The sequence below is a fragment of the Mytilus edulis genome, chromosome 13 (assembly GCF_963676685.1).
Source record: "Mytilus edulis chromosome 13, xbMytEdul2.2, whole genome shotgun sequence".
Taxonomy (NCBI): domain Eukaryota; kingdom Metazoa; phylum Mollusca; class Bivalvia; order Mytilida; family Mytilidae; genus Mytilus; species Mytilus edulis.
This window is the reverse complement of record NC_092356.1, coordinates 33,336,086-33,361,476: the sequence shown is the minus strand read 5'-3', so window position 1 is coordinate 33,361,476 and position 25,391 is coordinate 33,336,086. Positions and strand designations below refer to the sequence as shown.

The 25,391-nt window shown below is 30.2% G+C and overlaps 1 protein-coding gene and 1 long non-coding RNA gene across 2 annotated transcripts in view; both read right to left on the bottom strand.

Annotated features, from left to right (window-relative positions):
• Positions 1-25,209, bottom strand: part of LOC139500907 (uncharacterized) — a 49,559-nt gene extending 24,350 nt beyond the window's left edge. The window contains exons 1-3 of the long non-coding RNA XR_011658402.1: positions 25,138-25,209; positions 18,599-18,670; positions 14,934-15,005 (exon numbers count right to left, since the gene is read on the bottom strand). This is a non-coding gene — a long non-coding RNA (uncharacterized lncRNA). The remainder of the gene's footprint in view (positions 1-14,933; positions 15,006-18,598; positions 18,671-25,137) is intronic.
• The window catches only part of LOC139500902 (uncharacterized), a 336,961-nt gene that overhangs the window by 75,768 nt on the left and 235,802 nt on the right, over positions 1-25,391 (bottom strand). The gene's annotated exons all lie outside the window — the stretch shown is intronic.

Below are 25,391 nucleotides of genomic sequence, written 5' to 3'. Positions count from 1 at the left end.
CGGTAATTTAATTATCTCGATTTTATAACTCCGATAATCCACTGGTACCAATTTAAAGGGGCACCAGCTACGAGATATATAAAAAAACTAAAGTAAGATTTTCTTTTGTTCAATCAATAATGAAAGTGAAATAGTGAAATAATAATTCGCTTTTAGCAGCCAAAAGGGTTCAATTTTGTCAAATTAAGCGAAGAAACATTGATAATTACTCATTCACTTGCATGTGAATTAGTCGACCCCATTAAATCCGTATTCATGTGAACTTCAATTTAACCCCTTGCTAGAGATTGACAACCCATGCATTGTACGTGTACTGGTTATTTAAAGAAAAAGAATGTCAACAATGAAAGTGAAACTACGGTAAATCATTTGAATACTGATTCGATCCATATAAAATCATTCTTATACGGTTAAAACAATGAGAAACATATATTTTTAATCTGTAGAATAAACTCAAACAGACCTAAAATATCCAATTGCACGTGTTGGTTTAATCTATTCATATCTTCATTCATGTTTACATCGCTTATATGGTCATCGGAGGTCAAATAGATAGTTAATTAGATGGCGTCTGGACTAAAATACACACGAAACGAACCTGCATATTATCTACCCCATGCTCTGGAAACTGTTTATTTGAGACTTTTGGTAGTTTGGATAAATGTTTTACACTATTATAAATCAAATATGAGAATTTGAGCCAAATCGGTGACCACGAATTTGACAGCTAGTGCCCCTTTAAGAATCTATATATATCTTTTGTATTAACCTAAAGTTGAACATATCTTAAATTGTATTTCTAAGAAACGGCAATATGCCAAATTTTATTTCTAATTTTCTCTCTAACAGACAATTTAATGTTACAGTGAATTCGACCATGTCTGATCTGTATGATCAAGAGATGGTTGTCCCTCAGGGCAGTATTTTATCTGTTACATTATTTAGTCTTAAAATCAACAGCCTTGTTGAAGTTTTAAAATGTAATATTGAAGGTTCATTGTACGCTGATGATTTTTTAATATGTTACAGAGGCAAAAATATGAATAACATAGAAAGACAATTACAATTTTGTCTTGGAAGAAAAATGGGCCTCGGAAAATGGTTTTAAATTTTCCACGTATAAAACGGTCGGGATGCATTTTTGTAACAAAAGGAAATTGCATCTTGATCCAGAACTCACTCTGTACGGCAACCCAATTAAAATGGTTGATGAAACCAAATTTCTTGGGTTAATTTTCTTTAACCTTTCTACCCCATATCAAAATGTTAAAATCGAGATGTTTAAAAGCATTAGATATTTTAAAGTTGTCGGCAGTACTGACTGGGGTGCTGATCGCAACACTTTACTTAATTTATATAGATCTCTAGTTAGATCTAAACTAGATTATGGCTCTATAGTGTATGGCCCTGCAAGGAAGTCCTACATACAGATTATCGATGCTGTGCATCACCAGGGTTTGCTTCTCTGTCTTGACGCATTTAAAACCTCACCAATTGAGAGTCTGTATGTAGAGGCTGATGAACACTCACTCTCTAACAGACGTTTGAAGCTTGGACTTCAATATGCTGTCAAACTAAAAGCCTATTCAGATAATCCTGTCTACAGCTGTGTTTTTAATCCGATTTATGAAGATATTTTTGCAAAACATGAAAATAAAATTCCTCCGTTAGGTATACGTTTAAAACCACATTTAGCTTCTTTTGATTTAAAATCTGTTGCTCAAGTTAAAACTTGCAAATGTCCTCCATGGGAACTTCCCAAACCAAAAATGATATTTGATCTCCGTGAACACAATAAAAATAAAACAAATCCTCTTTTAATTCAGCAACACTATGCTGAAATTAAAGCCAATTATCTAGATTTTTCAACTGTCTATACTGATGGATCAAAAGATGGTGACAGAGTTGCATCTGCTGCTGTCTTCAGGGACAGAGCTCCAACTATCCGTTTGCCATCTGATGCATCCATATTTACTGCTGAAGCAGAAGCAATAATTTTGGCCTTGAAATTTATTGCTTCTTCAGATAAATCTAAGTTTGTTATATGTTCTGATTCACTTTCATGCTAACAAGCTATACAAAATACTATAATTAAAAACACAATTCTCAAAATTTTATATGTAATGAGGAATTTAAAAATTCTTCTGAAAGAAATAATATTTCTATGGGTTCCGGGTCATGTTGGAATCCTTGGAAACACAGCTGTAGACCTTGAGGCAAAGAATGCCCTGGGTGTCCCTTTATCTAACTGTGATATACCATATACTGATTTTAAATATAATATTAGAGAATATGTTTTTAATATATTGAAAAATGAATGGAATAAAAAAGATGATAATAAATTAAAGGAAATTAAACCTTATTTAGGCAAACCTTTTAATAATTTTATGATCAGTGTGTTATTTCTAGATGTCGTATTGGTCATACTAGAATAACACACGAGTATCTTTTAAAAAATGAAGATGAACCACAATGTGTACCTTGCAACTGCAAGTATACTATTAAACATGTTTTAATTAATTTTATTGACTTTGCTGATATTCGTAAGAAGCATTTCAATGTCAATAATATGTATGATTTATTTGATAATGTTCCATTTACAAATATTGTTGCATTTTTAAAAGAAATTGGAATTTATTATAGAATATAAAAATGTTATTATATTTAAGTCGTTTTTGATTTTTATCACGTTATCTTACTGTTGATATTTATTTGTAAATAATCAATTTGCTTAAGTCTCGAATTTTAGTATATTGAAGGACTTTTTGTCTTATTTTAAAAATATGCTTTAAATTGTAAAAATATTCGAATTAGCTCTCGCCGCGATATATCCTTTTTGTGCTAATGCGGCGTAAAGCAACCAACAATCAATCAATCCAAGAAACGATTACAAGTTGAATCAATATAAAATTTATAAAAATTCTAAGAATATTGCAGAAAAAGAGGTAAAAATGACTATAGATATTTTGTAGCTTTTATTTTTGGGGACAAGGTCAAATTGAAGTAGTCAAAGTGGCAACTGTTAACTGTTCGAGAAATGTGTACTACTAGTTTCCGTTGTGCAAATGAATACCACCATATCGATAGATTTTATTTTTGAAAGTGAGATTGCTTTGAAAATGATTAGCTTTTCTCATTCAGCAGTAATTTTCGATAACTTTGCAAAATGAGGTACCGTTTTAGAGCTATGATGAAAAGTTCAGATTTTAGTTTAATAAAAACTTTCGCGCATCATGGAAACTCTATTTTTTTCGTTATATATAGATATTTGATTATACGTATTTTATATTAATTTGTATCTGGTTAAGTATCCTTAATTAAGAGAAAATAGAAAAAGTTACAAGGAAATAGTTCAAAGAAATGTTGTGGTTGTTCTGATAATATGAATTATTTTTCGAAGACGTATAGAGCAGGATTGATAAAGTAATTTCTTTAAAAAATGTTTTATTGTCAACTTTGACAATTTGTTTATTATGTTTATCATCTTGAATTTCCATAAGATGCAAATGAAATCAATCTTAATGTACTGTTTTATTTTGTGTGTGGTAGAAACAAAACCTGGTCCGGGTTTTGCATGGGATAGACAAATGTATTTGATCTTTTACAACTGAATTCATTAGTTGTGTATGATTGAGTTGAGGATCATGTGGTCATAAAAGACATAAAATAGAAAAACAAAGGATATGGGGTATATATCTATGTCACAAAATTAGTACATAAGCATGTGTTTAACGATATAACTATAGAAGTGTTTAACGGTCTAACTATAGAAGTGTGTAACGATCTTCACAGGAATTTAATCCTTTTAAGCGAATGTCAACAAATAAGTAAAGTGATATATTTGCCATGAAGGGGCCGTTTCTAACTTGTGCGGTATGAGTTTTGTTCATTTTTGAATTCCGTAAGGTGACCTTTAGTTTTCAACTTTATATTGGTATCAATTTTAATTTAAATGCTTGTAGCTATGATGAGTTTATTTATTAGAATGTTGTTTCATCCCGGATCTAGTTATCTGTCGTGACCTAAAACCATATAGGAAAACCTCTCCATTCACTTAATTCATGTCAACAAAGTTAAAGTATCAATTTTATTACACAAATATAAATGTCTGTAATACTTGTTTCTTAGAAATGATACCAAAATCAAATTAAAATTAAATTTTTACATTTCACTTTCAACTTATCAGATGATTTTTGAAAAACTGAGAAAAGAAATGAAAAAGTCAAAAACAGAAAAAGGAAAGATAAATCTTAATCATACTAAACAGTTTGTCATTCCTGTTCCAGTTATCTATTTAATCGTAAAAAGATACAAGGTAACCATTCCATTGACATATTAATATCTGAAATATTCAATAACATCCATCCAAACAACCTTTTTATTTTATCAAAAATGGGACACTTTAAACATTATACGAAATATATTAAACGATATTAAAACATCTTTCAGGAAATTGCAATACGTTTACCAAAGTAAAAATAGTGAGTATATATATTGCTTTCTCAAACTTATGTTACTTGAAAAAAATAATGTATAAAAAGAGAGGGGTGTTATAACACGACAGCTAACAATCAACATATGGGGACTTCTGTAACTTAATTTGATTGGTTTGTAGTACCTACAATACAACATAACACTTTTCTTCATTTCATGTGGCGTATTCGTCAAAGCGATAATGGGCCGACGGAAGTCAAGTATATCTATTTGTTAACTGGTTGATATATTGCAGTAAATCCTCATTACATCATCTCCAACTCAAGCGCATATTCGGTTAAACTTAATGGAGTTATGTCTAAGCAGACAACATATTAAAAAGATCCTGGGAGAAATATCAGTCAATAATTCTTGATTTTTTATTATCTAAGATGTCCGTATTACCCACCTAAAATACGTTACCCATATATTATATTTTGCACAGTGGGTTCCTTCGTATTTTTTTATCAAAGGATTTTTGGGGAGATGTATTGGTCCTAAAACGTTTTCTTTTGACCAATCTGTAAAAACCTTTACACTTTTGCAAATTGGGGTACAATTTTAGAGCTACAAAGGAATAATTATGTTTTGACTTTTGTACTCGAATAAGCATTTTCTAGCGATATTTTTTTATACAAATCTTATAATAACTTATACCTTGTCTATTACAATAAAAGGATTTAGAAGAAGTTCGAAGGTGAAAGGACTTTGAGCTGTCTTATCAATTCAATTACTTAAATATAAATAAACTTATCATAGGTACCAGAATTGAAGTTTTATATTTGCTCCAGATGGGCGTTTCTTCTACAGAAGACTCATCAGTATTTCAAAAATTCAAAGTTTCAACAGTTAATTTATGATTATGAACATATCAATGATAACTGAAGTCAACATAGTGCTGACTGCTGGGCTGATGATACCTTCGGGGAATTACAACTCCACCAGCAGTGGCATCGACCCAGTGGTTGTAAATAAACTCATCATAGGTACATAGATTATTATTTTTTTATAAACGTCCATATCTTATTTTTTATTTCTTAGAAACGGTACTCAGTTTAATCAAAACAAAATTTGTATATAATTTAGGAATATTGCAGCAAAAGAGAGGAAAATGATAACTGATATTAGGGGAAAATTCAGAATGAAGAAGTCTAAAAGTACAAAGATTTTACTGATCTGGAAATGCTAATCAACGATATTCAAATATATAGTACAAGATCGATAATGCTATTCCTCTTAATCAAAGTTTGTTTTATATTCTAATTCTAATTCTGTCCTCTGTGCTCAAATAACTGTCTATGGGTAACGTATCCACTGACAAAAATCAAATCACCTGAGAGTTTATGAAACAATTCAATAACATAAAGTTTTAGTCTTATTTGTGATTTCATGGAAATGTACAGTTAACATTTAATACCAAATTAAATGAACACACATTTATAAATCTTATTTGTAAACTTTCAAAATAATGTCAAAAATTAAATCAATAATCAAATCGTATTTTTACAGGAGTGTGCACGCTGAAACTGCTCCAACAGATTAAAGATTTGAAATGAAACTCCGTACATTTTTATGGACACCTTAACGAATTGTTGATCTATACGATGTAGCTGTGTCTAAACTAACAAATGACTTTTTTACCACGTCTTCGATTGTGGTTTAACATCTATGTCGTCTGTCTGTTAAGTACCTAACGTTGCGTATTCTCGAATATGACTGTGATGCCGATTGAGAATTTGCATTGCTATACAGCGTGTATTCTGTACATCCAACATTCACGTTTTTATTTTTGATGTTTCTGTTATGGTGTCGGTTTGATAATGTGTTATGTTTTATCGTTTGTAGTCCAAATAATTATAAAATTGCCTTTCAATACCAACATTGTCATGACAATTGTTTGGACAAGTATTGTGAAAATATCTGTAAAAAGTTCGAGATTGCATGTTAGTTACGTAAGCGCGTCACTGTTTGACATATCCGGTGGTGTCTGTCGTTGATTGAATATGTTCGTTGTTGTTTTGCGGTTTGCATTTTGTGAAGACTATTGTTTTATATGTTTGTGCATTTCTCTGTGGTGAATGTTCTTGCGTGAGTATGTGCTGTATTTCTGTCACGTAGTTTCGTCTTTTTAGCGATTTTTAAAAAAAATTGTCATAAAGCGGGAGGTTTGGCGAGCCATTTAATCAGGTTCAACCCACCATTTTTCTTAAAATGTCCTGTACCAAGTCAGGAATATGGCAGTTTATTATCAAATAGTTCCTTTCTATGTATGTTGGCGTTTGTTTTTGTTGGACTTCAGTGTTCCTGTTGTTCCTTTGTTTTCCTGTAATAATTGATGTTTATTCCTCGGTATTAGTTTGTAACCCGGATTTGTTCTCTCTCAATCGATTTATGACTTTTGAACACCAGTATATAACTCTTGCCTTTATGTACAATTTATATCAACTAGTTTACAAACGAATATATTAGACTTCCGTTGGCCAGTTTATTGCCAATATTATTTTGTTTGCATTTACGAATGTTTGCATTAATATAATATGTTATATTCACCAATGTAAATATTTACCTTGGAAAATAGGAAAAAATGGAACAGTGGTATATCTGTGAAAACTGAATGAAATGTGAAATATTGCATACAGACTAACATATATTCCAAAAACTACCTAACTCCGAGAAAAATTCAGCACTGGTAAGTCACGTTTCAAATGGCTCAATCAAAAGCTCAAACACATCAAACAAATTTTAAACAACTGTCATATTTCTGCGTTAGTCCGGACATTTCCTTATGAAGAAAATAATTATTTAAACCTGGTTTTTATTTAAATCAAGCTGAACTTGTCACTAGTATGACAATAGCATGCAATTCCACTATATTTACAACAATGGGCGAATAAAACAAACAGACGTAATAGGTAAAAATGTCAAAATAGGGATCCAGTAGTCAATATTGTGTGATAATTTAATTACTATTAAAACTAATTGACATTAAGACACGGAACATAGGAAAATAACACAACGCGGAATGTCAAAGTACGGAGCCACGCGAAAACAATATTACGAAATATGGAATATGGACAAATAGACAGAACCACCTATTATTTCGTAAACACACAAAAAACCAAGCAGAAGTTTTTTAGTGATATGTCAGTAACATCAGACGTCAGTGTAGAAAACAATACTCCTTAAACTTGAAACTGTAAATCGTCGAAGTTTAGATATGACCCATAAGACCATGTTATTATGGGGACATCAATATCGTCCAAGACAAAGAGGTAAAAACCTATTTTTAAAAAGGACCAACATATCGGTCTCCATCTAAAATAAATTGGAAACAGTGTAGTCAGGTCACAAAAGACGCTCTCTCCTCGTTTTATAAAAATTGGTGTAAACGGGAAAAATATGATAAAAAATCTCTTGATTCTTATTTAAATAAATGTATGAATGTTTTGGATATTCGAATATCACATTTTGAGAATAATTCAGAACTAAATAATATAGAAAATAATACAAAAAAGAAGATGTGGTATGATTGCCAATGAAACAACTCGTCATAAGAGACCAAATGACAACGAAATTAACACATTTAGGTCACCGTACGGCCTTCAACAATGAGCAAAGTCCATACCGCATAGTCAGCTATAAAACGCCTATTTTCAGAATAAAAATCAATGCCGTAAATACTACACGGACGTTCTTAAGCATGTAATTTTAAATTCATCTACATTCAAGTCCGTGCGCTTCACAGAGAGTCGTATAGTAAACAAATATATCATAGCGACATCACAGCTGAAGGCCCCCTCTGAACATTAGAAGTTCCATACTATGTATTGGTTACATAAACTTAACAAAAAAACAGTAAACTATCGTTTCATCTCGGCCTCTAGTAAGTGTTCTACAACTGATCTTTCAGTGTTGTTAACTAGTTCCTTAACTTTCAAATAACTGATCATAAACTCTTGAAATAAAATATATGAAAATAGTGGAATTAACTATTTTTGGAATTTAATTGTTTTCGCGTGGCTCGGTACTTTGACATTCCGCGTTGTGTTATTTTCCTATGTTCCGTGTCTTTAAAATATTCTCTAGAAGCTTTGGATAAATTAATTGCTTTTGATGGTCCTTTTGATTCTGTTGACAGTTTTGACTTTTCAACTCTTTACACTACACTTCCACACAATCTTATCAAATAAAAGATTTCCTATTTAATTAAATGTCGTTTGGTAAATCTGAATGCAAATACATTTGCTGCAACTAATTTAAAGTCTTCTTCTCTAATGGGAAAGGTAAATATGCTAGATATACTTACTGAAGGTGTGATGAGATGATTGAAGCTATTTGATTAAATTTATGTACGCTTCAACAACAAAGTTTATCGACAGATTGTATGTATTCTCATGGTTATCTTGATGATATTTTTTCGTTAAATAATCAAGAACTTTCTAAACATACTGCCGAAATTTACCCAAAGGAACTTGCCTTAGATAAATCAAATTTAAACTGTAATAACTGTCCTTTCCTGGATTTAGATATTTCAGTTTTACACGGGAAACCCGTTTACGACAAAAGGGACGATTTTTCGTTCCCTATTGTTTCTTTTTCTTTTTTGGATGTTGATGTTTCTTTGGCACCATCTTACGGTTTTAATATTTCACAACTAGTTCACTATGCCTGTGTCTGTTGTGACGTTTTAGATTTTAACCAACGTAATCTATGTATTACTGGTAAACTATTAAGTCATGAATTAATCTACCTTAATTAATTTTTACAAAATTCTTCCAAAGATATAAAGATTTGGTTTTGAAGTTTTTTTGTACCAGTCCTGTAGAAAATTATTTCAAACGGATAGGCACATCCTCATTTTACGGCGATGTTGTTTACCGTGCCCGCAAATTTTGAAAACGATCCTGGTAAACTTATCAATCCCTTAAATAAACGTATTCCAAATGGTTACCTTTCAAATACTGTGATAAGATTTTTGAATATTGTTTTTATTGGTATTTATATTCATTTTGTTATCAGTTAAATAAAAGCAAACTAAAGTGATATTGCTATATACATGTACACTTGCATGGATCTACAATCTTTAGATTCCTATATCGTGGCATTGCACAAAGTCATGTTTTTCTCTAACTGTTCATTACAAATTTACACTAAATCCATTGTACTGATTGATACATTAGTCTTAGATGCATGATTATTTTTATTAGTTATCATTGGCTTTAACTAGCTGTCAAAAACTGCAAGTACTCTCAAATCTTTACACTTGTTAGATGTATTTCTATTTGTATCCATCTGATGTGTTAACGCTTTATGAACTGATTATAATGTTCATTCTTATTCTGTACTGTTTCACCACTGTCCCTGCTTATGAGGAAGATTGGGATCTTACTAACATGTTTAACCCAGCCACATTCTGTATTTAGTTGCCTGTCCCAAGTCAGAAGCCTGTAATTCAGTGGTCGTCGTTTGTTGCTATATTACATACTGTTTTTCGTTCATTTTTTTTGTACATTAATTAGGTCGTTAGTTTTCTCGTTTGAATTGTTTTATATTTGTGAGTTCGGGTTCTTTTATAGCGCTGATTATGATGTACAGGCTTTGCTCACTGTTGAAGGCCGTGCGGTGACCTATATCTGTTAATGTCTGTGTCATTTCGTCTCTTGTGAATAATTGTCTCAATTAGAATCATACTAAATCTTCTTTTTTGTATAAACCGTACAAGTTCTTAATTTACAAAGACAAATAAAAGAACACTTTAACACGTAATCAACTTTTTTTCATACATTTTTTACACAACCTTGGTTCATCAACTTTTTGATCAGACACTGGTGACGTTTTATAAAGTCTGAGTAGAGGATGCAAGTTTTTGAATACTGAATGAGTTGGGAAATTTATATCCCGTATACAGGTTAATTTAGTTGATTGCTACTAAGCTGGGGGAAATTGATAAATTCAAAATTGAAATTGTCTTATCTTCCATACATGATATTTATTCAAATGATCAATGTTGAAAATAACATCTTAAATATCTGCGAAAAATAAGATTTTTATACAGTTTCACGTCATTCTCAATGCTGAATATGAATACAAAAATAATGAAAAAATATTAAGCTGTTCAATTTTGTTTAATTCAGTTGACCATATTAACCCCATAAAATCCTACACTCATATACCAAATTTGGCTCAACTGTTTTTTTTGTGTTTCTGATGAGTTTATCTTGGGAAGTAATATTGCTTTGAAAATGATTTGCCTTTCGTATTCAATAGTAACTTCCCAGAAGTTTTTCAAATGTATTACTGTTTTAGAAATACATTTGTACGATGCAAAGTTGAGATTCAAGTTTTATAAACACTTTCGCTCTAAATGTTGATTCCCATTTTATCGTTATATCTTGAAATTTCTTATGCATGTTTTATATTACTTTGTATCTGGTTAATTATTCTAAAGAAGGAGAAAATAAAAGCACTTGGAAGTAGTTCGAATAAAATGTTGTGTTTGTTCAGAAAATGTGAAAACTATTCGAGGACGTATAGCGCCGGAGTGATAATTGTTTTCCTCTTTAAGAAGGTTTGGTTTCAATTTTAAATGATACTATCATCCGTGTCAAGTACACCATCTTGTCCTAAACAGATATAGGACAAATAAAGGAAACAGTAGTATACCGCTGTTCATTGACAAATGCTTTATCATCTTAAATTATCATAAAATTCAAATAAAATCAATCATAATGTACTTGGTTTGTCTATTCTGAATGATTAAATAAAGGTTCATAAGATACTTTCATAAAATATCTAAAACATATCAATTCGCTTTCTCTTATTTTGGTCTAATTGGAAATTTAATCCTTTTGACGAATGTCAGCGCGTAAGTCAAGGGTTGTTGTGTATTGCTGTATATAATATATGTTTTTGTGTATTGTTGTAATGCCTAATCTACGATAGCCCCCGAAGGATGCTGGCAGAACGATTTAAGTTTAGTTACTTAAGTGGTGAGTTTGAACCTCATACATTAATTTACGCAATAATATATTTTACATAACAATTTCCTTTTAATCTATTTTAACAAAATATTTTTGGGAGGTGATATTTGTTTGATAATTTTCCGCCTTTCTCATTCTGTAGTAAGTAACGACAACTTTGCCAAATGAAATACAGTTTAAGAGCAGAAATTGAACAATTTTAATTTTTGCTTTATATCATTATATATCAATATATATTAATGCATGCTTTATATTAATATAAAATCCGGATAATTTACGAAAGATAGGATATATTACAAGACAGTCTATGTTTTCTAAGTTCACTTCAACTGTTTTATCAATTTTCTAACATTTTTTTTAATTATTTTTTTGAAACGATACAAAATTATCATTTTTTATATATTATGAGGAATTTGTACAGTCAATTTAAAAAAACAACAAAAAACAAACTATTTCTTCAAAACATAGATCAAGGCAACATTTTTATTGACTAAACTCATGTCACTTAAGAAAGATAATCAATTCAATAACATAAATCTAAAAGTCCTTATTATTATGTTATTTCTTAAAATGATACCAAATCAAATTAAAGCGAACTTCATTCATTTATCTAAGATGCGCAGGCGGTTTTTAAAAGTAGAAAAGAAAAGTCAAATACAAAGTATCATAAAGTACTATATTTTGTTAGTGCTCGAAATGAGAATTATTTATTAAATTCCCCATTATTAAAGTTTAATCTCAATTATACTGAACAGTTTGTCATTCCTACTCCAGTTAACTAATGTATCATTAAAGTCACATGGTAACCTCTCTATTGACAAAATGCAGATGAAATTGCGTTATATGATATATCCAATAGCATCATTTAAACGGTATCTTCATGTTTTGAAAACAGTAGACTTTATATGATATACCAAATAAATTAAACAGTATTTAAATCTTTCGGAAAATTGCATTATTTGAAAAAAAAATAAAACACTTGATTATTTATATTGCATTCTTAAAAACTTATTTTACTTTAAAAACAATGAATAAAATCATAGGGGTATTATAATACAAGAACAATCTAGCAATACATGGGGAATTTTGTAATTTGATTGGTCTGTAGGGACCTAAAATATAGCATAACGTATTTCATCATTACATTTTGCATATTCGTAAATGCAAACAGATTAACATTGGCAATACATTGGCCAGCGGATGTCTAATATATCGGTTTGTAAACTAGTTGATATATTGCAAATAAGCAGTATAACGCTTTCAAAAGTCGTAAGTCGATTGAGAGAAAATAAATCCGTGTTACAAACTAAACACGCTAAAGCCGAGAGGAGCACATCAACTATAAAAGGAAAACAACGGAACAACAGAAACATAGTGAGAGATTTTCATAATATAATACATAGTTATTTTCCAATTATGTCTTACATTATCCTTATAAGACAAATATCTTCAATGTCTGCCCTTAAATCTATAAAAATCAACGTTGTTCTTAGACAATTTTACCGCAATATTAATGATTAATTTAATAACAAATAATTCAATGACCATATTTTACAGCAGTGCTGGCAGATCATACGTGTGGTCTTCTACCGTGTTTGATTTATTCTGTCTTTTAAGCAGGTCCAAAGTCAGTGGCCATGGCCTTAAGTAGCATACATTATGGTTGTGTGCATGCAGACAATATCCCCCGAAGGATGCTGGCACAACGTTTTCAGTTTAGTAACCTTAGTTGTCATTTTGAACCTCATACTTGACTTTACGCAAAATTATATTTTACATAACAATTTCCTTAAATTTATGTTATCAAAATATTTTTGGGAAGTGATATTGGTCTGACAATTTCCGCCTTTCTCATTCAGTAGTAAGAAACGACAACTTTACCAAATGAAATACTGTAGAGCAGAAACTGAACAATTTAAATTTTTGCTTTATATCATTTTATATCAACATTTATTAATGCATGTTTTATATTAACATCAAATCAAGACAATCAACGAAAGATACGACCCATTACAAAAAAAAAATATGTTCACTAAATTCACTTAAAATGTTTTATCGATTTTCTAACATTTTTTTAATTATTTATTTATTTGAAACGATACACAATTAAATTTTTGGATATAATTTGAGGAATTGTGCAGCCATTTAAAAAAAAAACAAATGGCTATAATAGATATGCAATAACTTCATGGAACGCGCGTCTTGCGCAAATATATAATTTTAATCCTTATATATATGATGAGTTTATTTATATAATCTTCATTTAATTTTGGGTCAGTTAACTTAAACGGTCTGAAGTGCAAATATTGTATTGGTCTGATAATATCAGATTATTACATGGCATTTTTCATATCGCATGTATTATCAGCCCTAGGTTCAATATCAGCCCAAGAGCCGCATGGCTCGAGGGCTGATATTGACCGAGAACTGATAATACATGCGATATGAAAAATGACATGTTATGATCTTTTTATCATATGCTTCAACAGTAGAGAAAAATAACAGATGCATATATTGACCCTTCTACGTGGTTCCCGAAAAGAAGTTGAAAGAGTAAAAAGTTCACGGACGTCGGACCCAAAATTTGATACATTCAATATGAAATCTTTCTATCATATGCCGCAACAGAGAAAAAAACACACATTTTAATATGGACGAATCGACAAAAAAATAATTCAACAATATGCATAATGAACATTGTTTGGAAAAGTCAACTTTTTTTAGTAACTTTCTAAATTATGTTTCAGAAAAACTTAAAAAATGCATTTATTTAATAATTTTTTTGTATTTGTTTTTTTTTTAATTAAATTTAATTATTTTACACAATATACTTTCCAGTATTCAAATAATTGTTTTGTGCACTACTTTGTAATGTTTTTTCACTGAAAACGTAGCATTGAGGTGTATTTTCCGGAATTTGCCGATTATCACCGGAATGCCATGTGATAACGTTACGGAAAGGCATGTGATAACAATCGAAGCATGTGATAAACTTTTCATATCAGCCCGCTAAGCACCAATTCGAAAAATATGGAAAATACTTTAATTTAATGCTATTATCGTACGGTAAAAATCATATGTTATTTAGTCCAAGTATATGATAATATGTACTACTAAAAAAATGTAGAAATATATTGTACCAGATAGAAAATGATATTACTCTTAATTAAGGCTTGCTTGACTTGTGTCATCTTTTTTCCTGTAAACTATATTGTCCTAAACAAATACATGGAAACCTCTCCAATGTGACAATCTCTATCCCCCTTAACTAATAACAGCAATACAATATCATAAATCTAAAGTCATTATTTGTTATTTCTTTAAATTGTACACTTTTCATATAATACAAAAATCAAATTGACACAAATTAATATATCTGTGCACGAAAATAAAAAAATAAAAAAAAAATAAATTACATCATTGCATGGAAAACCAGCATCAGATGGGTCAAACAGTTGTTTGTGGATTCAAATTACTTACAATTCCGTCAGAGCCGTCAAACCATTAAAGATATTTTCGTCAAGCATTTCAATTTGATTAGAAAACAGCCACCTGTAAAATAATATTTTTATAAAAAAATGTCTGCATAAAATATTTTGTATTCCTCAATCCATACATATTAACAGTAGAAAAAGAAGAAAAGTTAAAGTGTAGTATATCTGTTTGAAAAACAATTAAAGGTATTATTGACAGATCCTTCATGTTGATTTGTTAAATAAATTTCTTCAGATTATTTGTAAAGTTTATTTTCATTGTTATTGTGTAACCTCACTGTTTGAGGGTGACAGAGGAACGTGTTTTACCTCGACACTCAAATCGTGTGCTGTTCAAATATACATACAATGTACTTACAATCGGGTGGTTGTATTTGGTTAGTTGAAACATAAAAAGATCGATAATGCTTTTCCTATTCATCAAAGTTTTATCTAAATTTGATTAAGAATGCTGTCGTCTTTGATCCTGTAAACTATCTAGTCCTAATCAGATATAGGCAAACCTCTCCATTTACAAATTCAGATTCCTTACTGTATACCAGTAATTCAATAACCTTAATTGTTATTTCTTGCATATATTTCTAATTTTACTTGTAATACTAAATACAATTGACACAAATTAATAGGATCAATTTAAACGACGTTTGCTTATTTTTATCAAAATGGTTGTCTTTAAACATTCAACAAACTAAATCGATCCATATTTTAATAGCTCGATGGAAAATATTTTTAAAAAGATAAGAACATTGATTATACATTGTGATTTTCCGAAAAATTAGTGTATTCGTCATTGCAGTTATTGACCAACAGAAGTATATCTGTTTATAAACTGGTTGATATATATTGACAACATACTGGCAGATTTTCATAATATGATATAATATTCATTTATGGCTTCCATTATTATCATTAGACGAAAACATCTTCAATATCTGCCCTTCAGTATATAGAAATCGATGTTGTTCTTATACAGTATTACCGCATTATCAATGATGAACTTGAATACAAATAATTCAATGACCATCTTGTACAACAGTGTTTGAAGATTTGAAGTGATGTCTTCTGACTTGTATCATTTGTCCCTCCATTTAATGAGGTCCATATTTAGTGACCATTACGTTAAGTATTACGTTGTTGTGTGCATGCAGACAAATAAGTAACCGCCGAATAATGCTGACAGTTTCAGATCAGTTACCTAAGTTGTCCATTTAAACCTAATCTATTACTTTACGGTATATTGTATTTTGCATAACTATTTACTTTTAATTTATTTCACTTAAATATTTTTGGTAAAGTGAAATTGGTCTGATAATTTTCTACCTTTTTCGTTAAGTATTAGGTTAAGACAACTTTGTCAAATTAAATACCGTTTTACTGCTGACAATAATTAGTTATCAAATGTACCAGGATTATAATTTATAATTAGAAAAATATTCAACGAGTGAACCAACAACCCGTTAATTCACAAATGCGCGTAGCGTATACGTTAATTATCAGTGTTGTGCGATCACGAGTTCAATATTTCTTGATACTTGAATTCATTGATAAGTTATTCTTTTTATTACATTGACAATGGGCTTTTGAATTAAAAACAATGTAGAAATCACATCGTTGTATGACGTTAGGGGAGTGAACTAATTGCGTTTATTTCACATGTGAAGTTATCGGTTTTTATTTCACTGGGAAATCACTGTTATTCATTGCAAACAATGTACTAAATGTCTACATTACAACACAAGGTTATAGTTCATGTATGACGTAGATGATTGCTGCAACCAGTTACATGTTGATGTTTGGCTAAAATATCAAGTCTTTAGAAAGTTAAATCACACAATCGATCACTGAATACAAACACATTTATCCTATTTACTACAGCTTCGTCGTAACAAGTGTTGACATAACAATACAAGGTTATAGTTTTGACTTAAATGATTAATGCACCAAATAACAGGTTGATGTTCGGCTAAAACAATCCAGTCTTCAGACAGTTTAAGCACATAATTGATCACAAATTTGAATACAAACAAAATGATCTTAATACCATATTTACTACAGCTTCGTCGTCACCAGTGTTGACATAATGATACGCATATTTATCCCTCGATATCAAAACTCCCATTTCAACATATCAATCTTGAGCGAAGATATGGTTAAACTCAATGGGGTTATGTCTAGGCAGACACCAGTGATGAAATGATGCCGGCAGAAATATCAGTCCATAATGTTTATTTCGGTTATCTAAATTGTTCGTATAAACCATATAAAAGTCTCGAGCCATGCACTAATTTTTACACAATGGTTTCCTTTGTGTTTTTATAATAGGATTTTTGGGGAGTAGGTCCGAGACCACAATTGTCGTCCCTTGATTTTCGTTATTCACAAATATAGTCCCTAGTGTTGACAGTGGGTTACTTGCCATTAAATTTTATACCCCTTCCAAATTTATTTCTCCATGTTTAATGCCTCAAATTGCAAGAAGGGGGTGAAATTACACTGTAAAAAAATTTGGGTCCAGAATTTTAAAGGAAAGTAGTGATTTGTTCCAGCTGAAAAAGGTTTAAAATTAGCACTTCGGGAGCTGTCAAAAGATTTCAAGACGCCCTAAACATAAAATTGTCCATATTTTGAGTTAGAGCCGATGAAGTTTTCTATAATTTTGATATAAATTGTCCCAAAAGTAGTACAACACACTGTAAAAGTTTCTGTGAGAAAGCGCAGGTGGGATTTTTTTTATTTTCATTTATGTTCTAAAAGACATGCACTACGAAATAATTGTGGTCTCGGACCAGTAATATTGGTCTAAAAACAGTTTCCCTTTCATGTTCAGTAAGAATTGATCAAAGCGTTGCTGATTGGGATACAAGTTATGACCAATTATGTTTTGACTTTTGTAACAGATCAGAGTCGGATTTTATCGAAATATACAACTGATATAGCGATGTGTATAATCATCTTATACATGTTATAAAAAGTTATATCTTGGTTATTACCATAAAAAACACAAAAAAGAAGGAGGTCAGAGAGATGGATTAATCTCATCATTCAAAGAACTTAAATCCACTAGTCCACATCTTTTTTGAAGAAAAAAAAACCGGCACCCAGATTAATCGAAACGAAATTTATACAATGTCATGTTCTAATAATATGGCAGAAAAAAGGTGGAAATGACAATAGATATTTAGTAACTTTGTATCATTTTCTTCTTCTTTCTTTTGGGCAAAGTCAAATTGAAGTTGTCAAAGTGCTAATATTTTACTGTTTTGGAAATATGTACTACTAATCTCTGATGTGCAAATGTATACCACTAGATCGATTATGCTATTCCTCTCTAGCAAGGTTTGGTCTCAATTTGTTTTTTTCGAAAAGTAAACTACGTTGCCCTAAACAGATACAAGGTAACCTCTGTTTTCAAAACATTTATATCACCTTGACTTATCTTAAAAATTCAAAAACATTAATCTGAATGTTCTAATTTTTTTAATTCTATAATTGGTTAAGCTTACACCTTATACCAAATTGAATGAACAGGCATTTATCAGTTATTAGTAAGAAAATTGCAAAATGTTTTCAAAAAGAGAAGATAAATCTTTGCGACAGCAACTCAGCAACACACGAAGGCAAATTATGTTTTTGCGGCATAAAATTACTTACAATATCTTGAGTGACGTCAAACCTTGAAAGATATTCACATCGAGTGCTGAAATTTTGTTTTCATGTAAGTACCTGCAAAATAACATTTTTGAAACGTATTTCTGCATAAAATATTTCATATTCATCAATGCAATAATACTTACCTTGGAAAACGAGGACTACAATGAATTATTCTAAAAGTTATTTATCATGGATGACTTAAATTATATATGTAAAAATAACATGCTCAAAGTCTTCTATTAAATCTGGTTTTTCAACAGCGTTTCTTTATACTGAATGCCGCATTTGAATACACACAAACTAATATGTCCAAGTGACGACAACAGCTACAACGGTAGATAAGCAAGAAAGTGTAATAAGATACATAGCGAAGAAACTAACCAATGGGCATCCAGTCAAAAGAGCGTAATGCAGGGGCTCCCCAAAGGATTATGAAAATAATCATAAAGAATGAATTAATGGTTTTCGTCGTTTGCATAAAATAAGTTATTAAAATAACTTGCCTATATTTGGTTCTTATTACCTCAAGTATTAAAACATCATGTCATCATTTCACCATTTTGATATGGAGCTATTATATGTAAATTTATATGGTGAATTTATACGGAGCACGATGTATGTAGACTACAGTTACAAAATACTGCTGATAGGAATATCAGTCCAGATTTTTAATTTAGTTACCTAAGTTGTTCTTATTAGCCACATAAATACCTACACTGATATTACATATTTTGAACAAAGGTTTCCTTTGTGTTTTTGGTAATAAAAAAATTTTAATTTTGGAAAATGGTAAGCTTTTCTAATTCAGCAGTAACTTTCGACAACTTTGATAAATTGGAAACCGTTATAGATTCATGATGAAGAGTTTAGATTTCAGTTTAATAAAAAATGTCATGCTTTAGCTGGCAAGACAATCAGTCCTTAAGTTTTAATTCAATTGCCTAAGTTGTCCATATTAAAACCCATAAAATCCTACATTCATGTATTACATTTGGCACAATGGTTTCTTTGCGTTTTTATTATCAAATGAGTTTATATTGGGAAGTGGTATTGCTTTAAAAATGGTTTGCCTTTCTTATTCATTAGTTACTTCCCACAAGTTTGGCAAATGAAGGACTGTTTTAGAGCTAAATTTGTACGATGCAAAGTTCAGATTTTAGTTTTATAAAAACTTTCGCTTTAAACGCGAATTCAAATGGTATCGTTATACTTTGATATTTGTTTATACATATTTTGAATTACTTTGTATCTGGTTAATTATCCTAAAGTAGGAGAAAAAAGAGAATGCACATGGAAATATTTCAAAATACAATGATGTGGTTGTTCAAAAAATGTGAATACTATTCGAATACGCATAGCGCCGGAAAATGGTATTCCTCTTTGATGTTTAGTCTCAATATAAAATGCTTCAGTCATCTCTGCTCAAGTACACCATCTTGTCCCAAACAGTTATAGGATAATCTCTCGATTGACAAATTTCTTATCACCTTAAATTATCATAAAATTCCCATAATATATCAATCATGCATAATGTACTTGATTTGTCTATTTTGAATGATTGAGTAAAGGTTCATAACATACATTCATAAAAGATCTGAAACATATCAATTCGTTTTCTGTTATTTACTGTCTGGTGAACTTACATCTAAGGAGTGTAATAAGACCTACACAGTAACTTAATCCTTTTAGGATAATGTCATCACATGATAAAAGGGTTGTTGTATATTGTTGTATGTTTTACCTGTTTTTCGTTTATTGTTTTTACATAAGGTCGTTAGTTTTCTCTTTTGAACTTTTTTACATTTGTCGGAGCCTTTTATAGCTAATTATTCAGTATGGGTTTTGTTCATTTTTGAATTCTGTGCGGTGACTTATAGTTGCCAGATTTTTTGTCTCAATTTCATTTTTAATCGTGGTACCTAAGTTAAATTTATTTGTCAGGATATTTATACTATCCGGTTTTAATTAACTATCTTGCCATAAAAAGATTTAGGCAACATTTTCATTGACTAAATTAATGTCACCTAAGTTATTTTATCAATTCAATTACATAAATCTAAACGTCCTTATTATTCATTTCTTCAAATGATACCATTTAAAGAGATTTATGTCATGTATTGAAATTTGGTTTTAGTATATGTACATGTAAATTAATTGTTTTTAAACAAATTTCTGCTTAAAATGTATCGATCCATCGAAACGTAATTACATCATTTGGTATTAATTTGAAATGATTTTTTTCATTCCTGTTAGAATTAACTTTCTTCTAATTAAGATTCAAAATTGATAAAATGTGAACTACTTGTCAAAGATGTATAGCGCACAATAGATAGCGATTTTTCACTAAGCAAGGTTATATGTCAATTTGAGAAGAATTTGACCTTCCCTGCTCTAGCTAACAATCTTGTCATCAAAAGATATTGAGTAACCTCTCCAATCTAGATTGAACAATTCAGACAACTTTAAGATATCATATACATTCAATTATAAGCAAATCAATCTAAACGTCATTTCATTTTTTGTTCCTAAAAATAGTAGAATGTACAGCATGAACATATTTAATTATTTGCCCGAATTTGGTTCTACGTTCAACCCTTTAGTTTTATCAACTTTTCATTGACTTCAATTTCTTTAGGTTAGGTCTCATCTTTGCACCTGTAAACTATAGTGTCATAAACAGATACAGAGAAACCTCCCCATTGCAAAAATCCTCATCTGTTGACAAATTCCTACCCCCTTACTTTATATCAGTAATTCAATAACATACATCGAAAGTACTTATTTGTTTTTTTCATATTGTTAATTGTAATTATAATACTAAATCGAGTTGACATAAATTAATATATATTTGAAAGAAAATGGTAATTGATAACATACAGTTATCTGATCTATTCAATATCATCAATTTAAATGCCTTTTTTATTTTCATAAAATGGTAGTTTTAAAATATTTTACAAACTAAATCAATCAATATTCCAAAATCTTGTTGGAAAGTTTTAAAAAAAGATAACAACATTGATTAAATATGAGACAATATCTGAAAAAGTCTAATTTCCTGGTTCCATCTTTCACCGGCAATTATTTTTTTATTCAACCATCTTTTTAGACAATGTTAAGTTTCAGTATTAACTTGATTATATAATGCACCAACTATTGCCAATTAAAACTCCGTCTTATATTTCTTCCAATAAAATATTATAATTTGAATGTTTAACCCCCCCCCCCTAATCATGTTGTTGTTCTCTGTTGTTTTCTGACAACTAAATCATTCAAAGAATATCGAAATTAGATAAATAGGCTTATGATTTTCACAAATATGATAGATCATATAAGAAACTTGTCCCTAACAGGTCTGTTTTTATTATAACTAAAGCATGTAATAAAATTTTGCATTTTAAAATTTTGTCCCAATGAGTAATTTCCCTCCTGTTACCACTGGGTTTTTCATCTGTGGAAACGTTTGAAAGACCAAGATTTGATTTCTTATAATGCAATGAGAAGAGCATCATTTCCTGAATGAATAACAAGACAGGGTTTTGACTTTTGATAACAGCAGATAACATTGTTCAATTCTAGTATAGTAGATGATAACAGAATGGAATTTATTTTTGATTTTTTTCATTACATCTAACAAATGAAAGTTTCAAAGGAAAAATTACTTTGTTTGCTGTTTTCTTCGAATTTTGACCAATTTGTAATGATGAATTTTTCTTAATCTATCAAAAGATAGGTATTGTTTTGAAATAAAATTATTTCCTGTTACCAGCGCTGTCCTGTTACTGAAGATATTTTCATGTTACCTACAAATTATACCATAGTTTACTATATTTCTTAACCTTTTGTATAGTATTGCTAAAAATATAAGTCGGCATTTGATAAAATAATGCAGGATGTACTAGTAAACCACAAATAGTGTCTTTACTTTATTCCTCATTCGCATCAGAAACTTTTTAGAATTGATTCACTTTGGAAACATGAAAGAACTGGAATTTTTGGTACTTCTTTAAAAAAAATTCGTATAGTTACCACATTTATCAATTTTTGAATTACAGACAACTGTTCCTGAATTCTCATTCTTTGTTCTTTGTTTTCTGTCATTAAAATACAAGTTCCAAAGACAGTATTTTTTTTTCCCTTTGTCCAAAATGTTTTCAGATATTGTCTCATATATTGCTTTCTTAAAATCTTGTGTTACTTGAAAAAAAACACTAAAAGGATAGGGTGATATAATACGACATCATACCAGTAACAGTTTTCAGGACAATTATTGTATTCGTCATTGTAGTTATTGGCCAACAGAAGTCTAGTACATATGTTTTTAACTGGTTGATATATATTGACAACATACATGAAGATTTTCATAATATTATATAAAGTTTTTATTCATCTTACATTATTAATAGACGAAACCATCTTCAATATAAAAAAGAAGATGTGGTATGATTGTCAATGTCTACCCTCAAATAAATAGAAATCGAGGTTGTTTTAGCCAGTATTACTGCATTATCAATGATGAATTTGAATACGAATGATTCAATGACCTTCTTTTTCAACAGTGTTTGCAGATTTGAAATGAGGTCTTTTGACGTTTTTCATTTATCCTGCCATTTTGTGAGTTGCTTTCTCGATGACCATGACGTTAAGTAGGACGTTGTTGTGTGTATGCAGACAATAGCCCCCAACGAATGCTGATTTAACAGTTTCAGTTCCGTTACCTAAGTTGTCCATTTCAACCTCATCTATTACTTTACGCTGTATTATATTTTGCTTAACCATTTACTTTCAATTTATTTCACTAACATATTTTTGGTAAATTGATATTGGTCTGATATTTTTTTACCGTTCTAATTCAGTATTAGGTAAAGATAACTTTGCCAAAGAAATCCCGTTTTACAGCTGAGAATACAAAATTTCTAATAAGAAAAAATATTCAACGAGTGACTAAACAACCCATTAATTTACGAATGCGCGTAGCGTATACGTTAATTTTCAGTGTTGGTCAATCAGGAGTTCAATATTTCCTAATACTTGAATTACTTGATCACTTATTCTTTTTATGACATTGACAATGGGCTTTTTAATTGAAATAATGTAGAAACCCCATTGTTGTATGACGTTAGGGGAGTGAAATAATTGTGTTTATTTCAGATGTGAAATTATCGGTTTTTATTTCACTGGGAAATCACGCTTATTCATTGCAAACAATGTAATAAATGTCTACATAACAACACAAGGTTATAGTTCATGTATGCCGTAGATGAATAATGTAACAAATAATATGTTGATGTTTGGCTAAAATATTAAGTCTTTAGAAAGTTAAATCACCTTATCGATCACACATTTAAATACTAACAAAATGATCTTAAGACCATATTTACTACAGCTTCGTCGTAACCAGTGTTGACATAATAATACGCATATTTAGGCCTCGTTATGAAAACACCCATTTTAACATCTCAATCACGAGCGAAGACATGGTTAAACTAAATAGTGTTATGTCTAGGCAGACATCAGTGATGACATGATGCCGAAAGAAATATCAGTCCATAATCTTATTTCGGTTATCTAAGTTGTTCGTATTAACCATATGAAAGTCTCGAACCATGCAACATTTTTTACACAATGTTTTCCTTTGTGTTTTTATCAGAGGATTTTTTGGGAGTAATATTGGTCTAAAAACGGTTTCCCTTTCATGTTCAGTAAGATTTAACCAAAACGTTGCTGATTGGGATACAAGTTATGAGCTGCAATGGACCAATTATGTTTTGACTTTTGTAACAGATCAGTGTCGGATTTTATCGAAATATACAACTGATATAGCGATCGATGTGTATAATCATCTTATACATGTTATAAAAAAGTCATATCTTGGTTATTACCATAAAAAAAAGAAAAAAAGAAGGAGGTCAGAGATAAAAGTACTTGGATTAATCTTACCATTTAAAGAACTTAAATCCAAACGTCCATATCTTTATTGAAAAACAAAACCGGCAGTCATATTAATCGAAACGAAATTTATACATATTCTAAGAAAATTGCTGAAAAAACGGTGGAAAATGACTATAGATATTTAGTAACTTTTTATCATTTTCCTGTTCTTTCTCTGGGGCAAATTCAAATTGAAGTTGTCAAGTGCAAAAATTTTACTGTTTTACAAATATGTACTACCATCTCTGATGTGCAAATGTATACCACTAGATCGATTATGCTCTTCCTCTCTAGAAAGGTTTGGTCTCAATTTCTTTTTCGAAAAGTAAACTATCTTGCCCTAAACAGATACAGGGTAACCTCTGTTTTCAAAACATTTATATCACCTTGACTCATCTTAAAAATTCAATAACATTTATCTGAATGTTAAAATTTTTTGAATTCTAAAAATTGGTTAAGCTTACACGTTATACCAAATTGAATGAACAGGCATTCATCAATTTTAGTAGGAAAATTGCAAAATGTTTTCAAAAAGAGAAGATAAATCTTTGCGACAGCAAATCAGCAACACATAAATGCAAATTATGTTTTTGCGGCATAAAGTTACTTACAATGTCTCGAGTGACGTCAAACCTTGAAAGATATTCACGTCTAGTGCTGAAATTTTGTTGCCCCATAAGTACCTGCAAAATAACCTTTTTGAAACTTTTTCTGCATAAAATATTTCATATTCATCAATGCAATAATACTTACCTTGGAAAACAAGGGATACAATGAATTATTTTAAAAGTTATTTATCTTGGATGACTTAAATTATATAATATGTAAAAATAACATGCTCAAAGTCTTCTTTTAAATCTGGTCT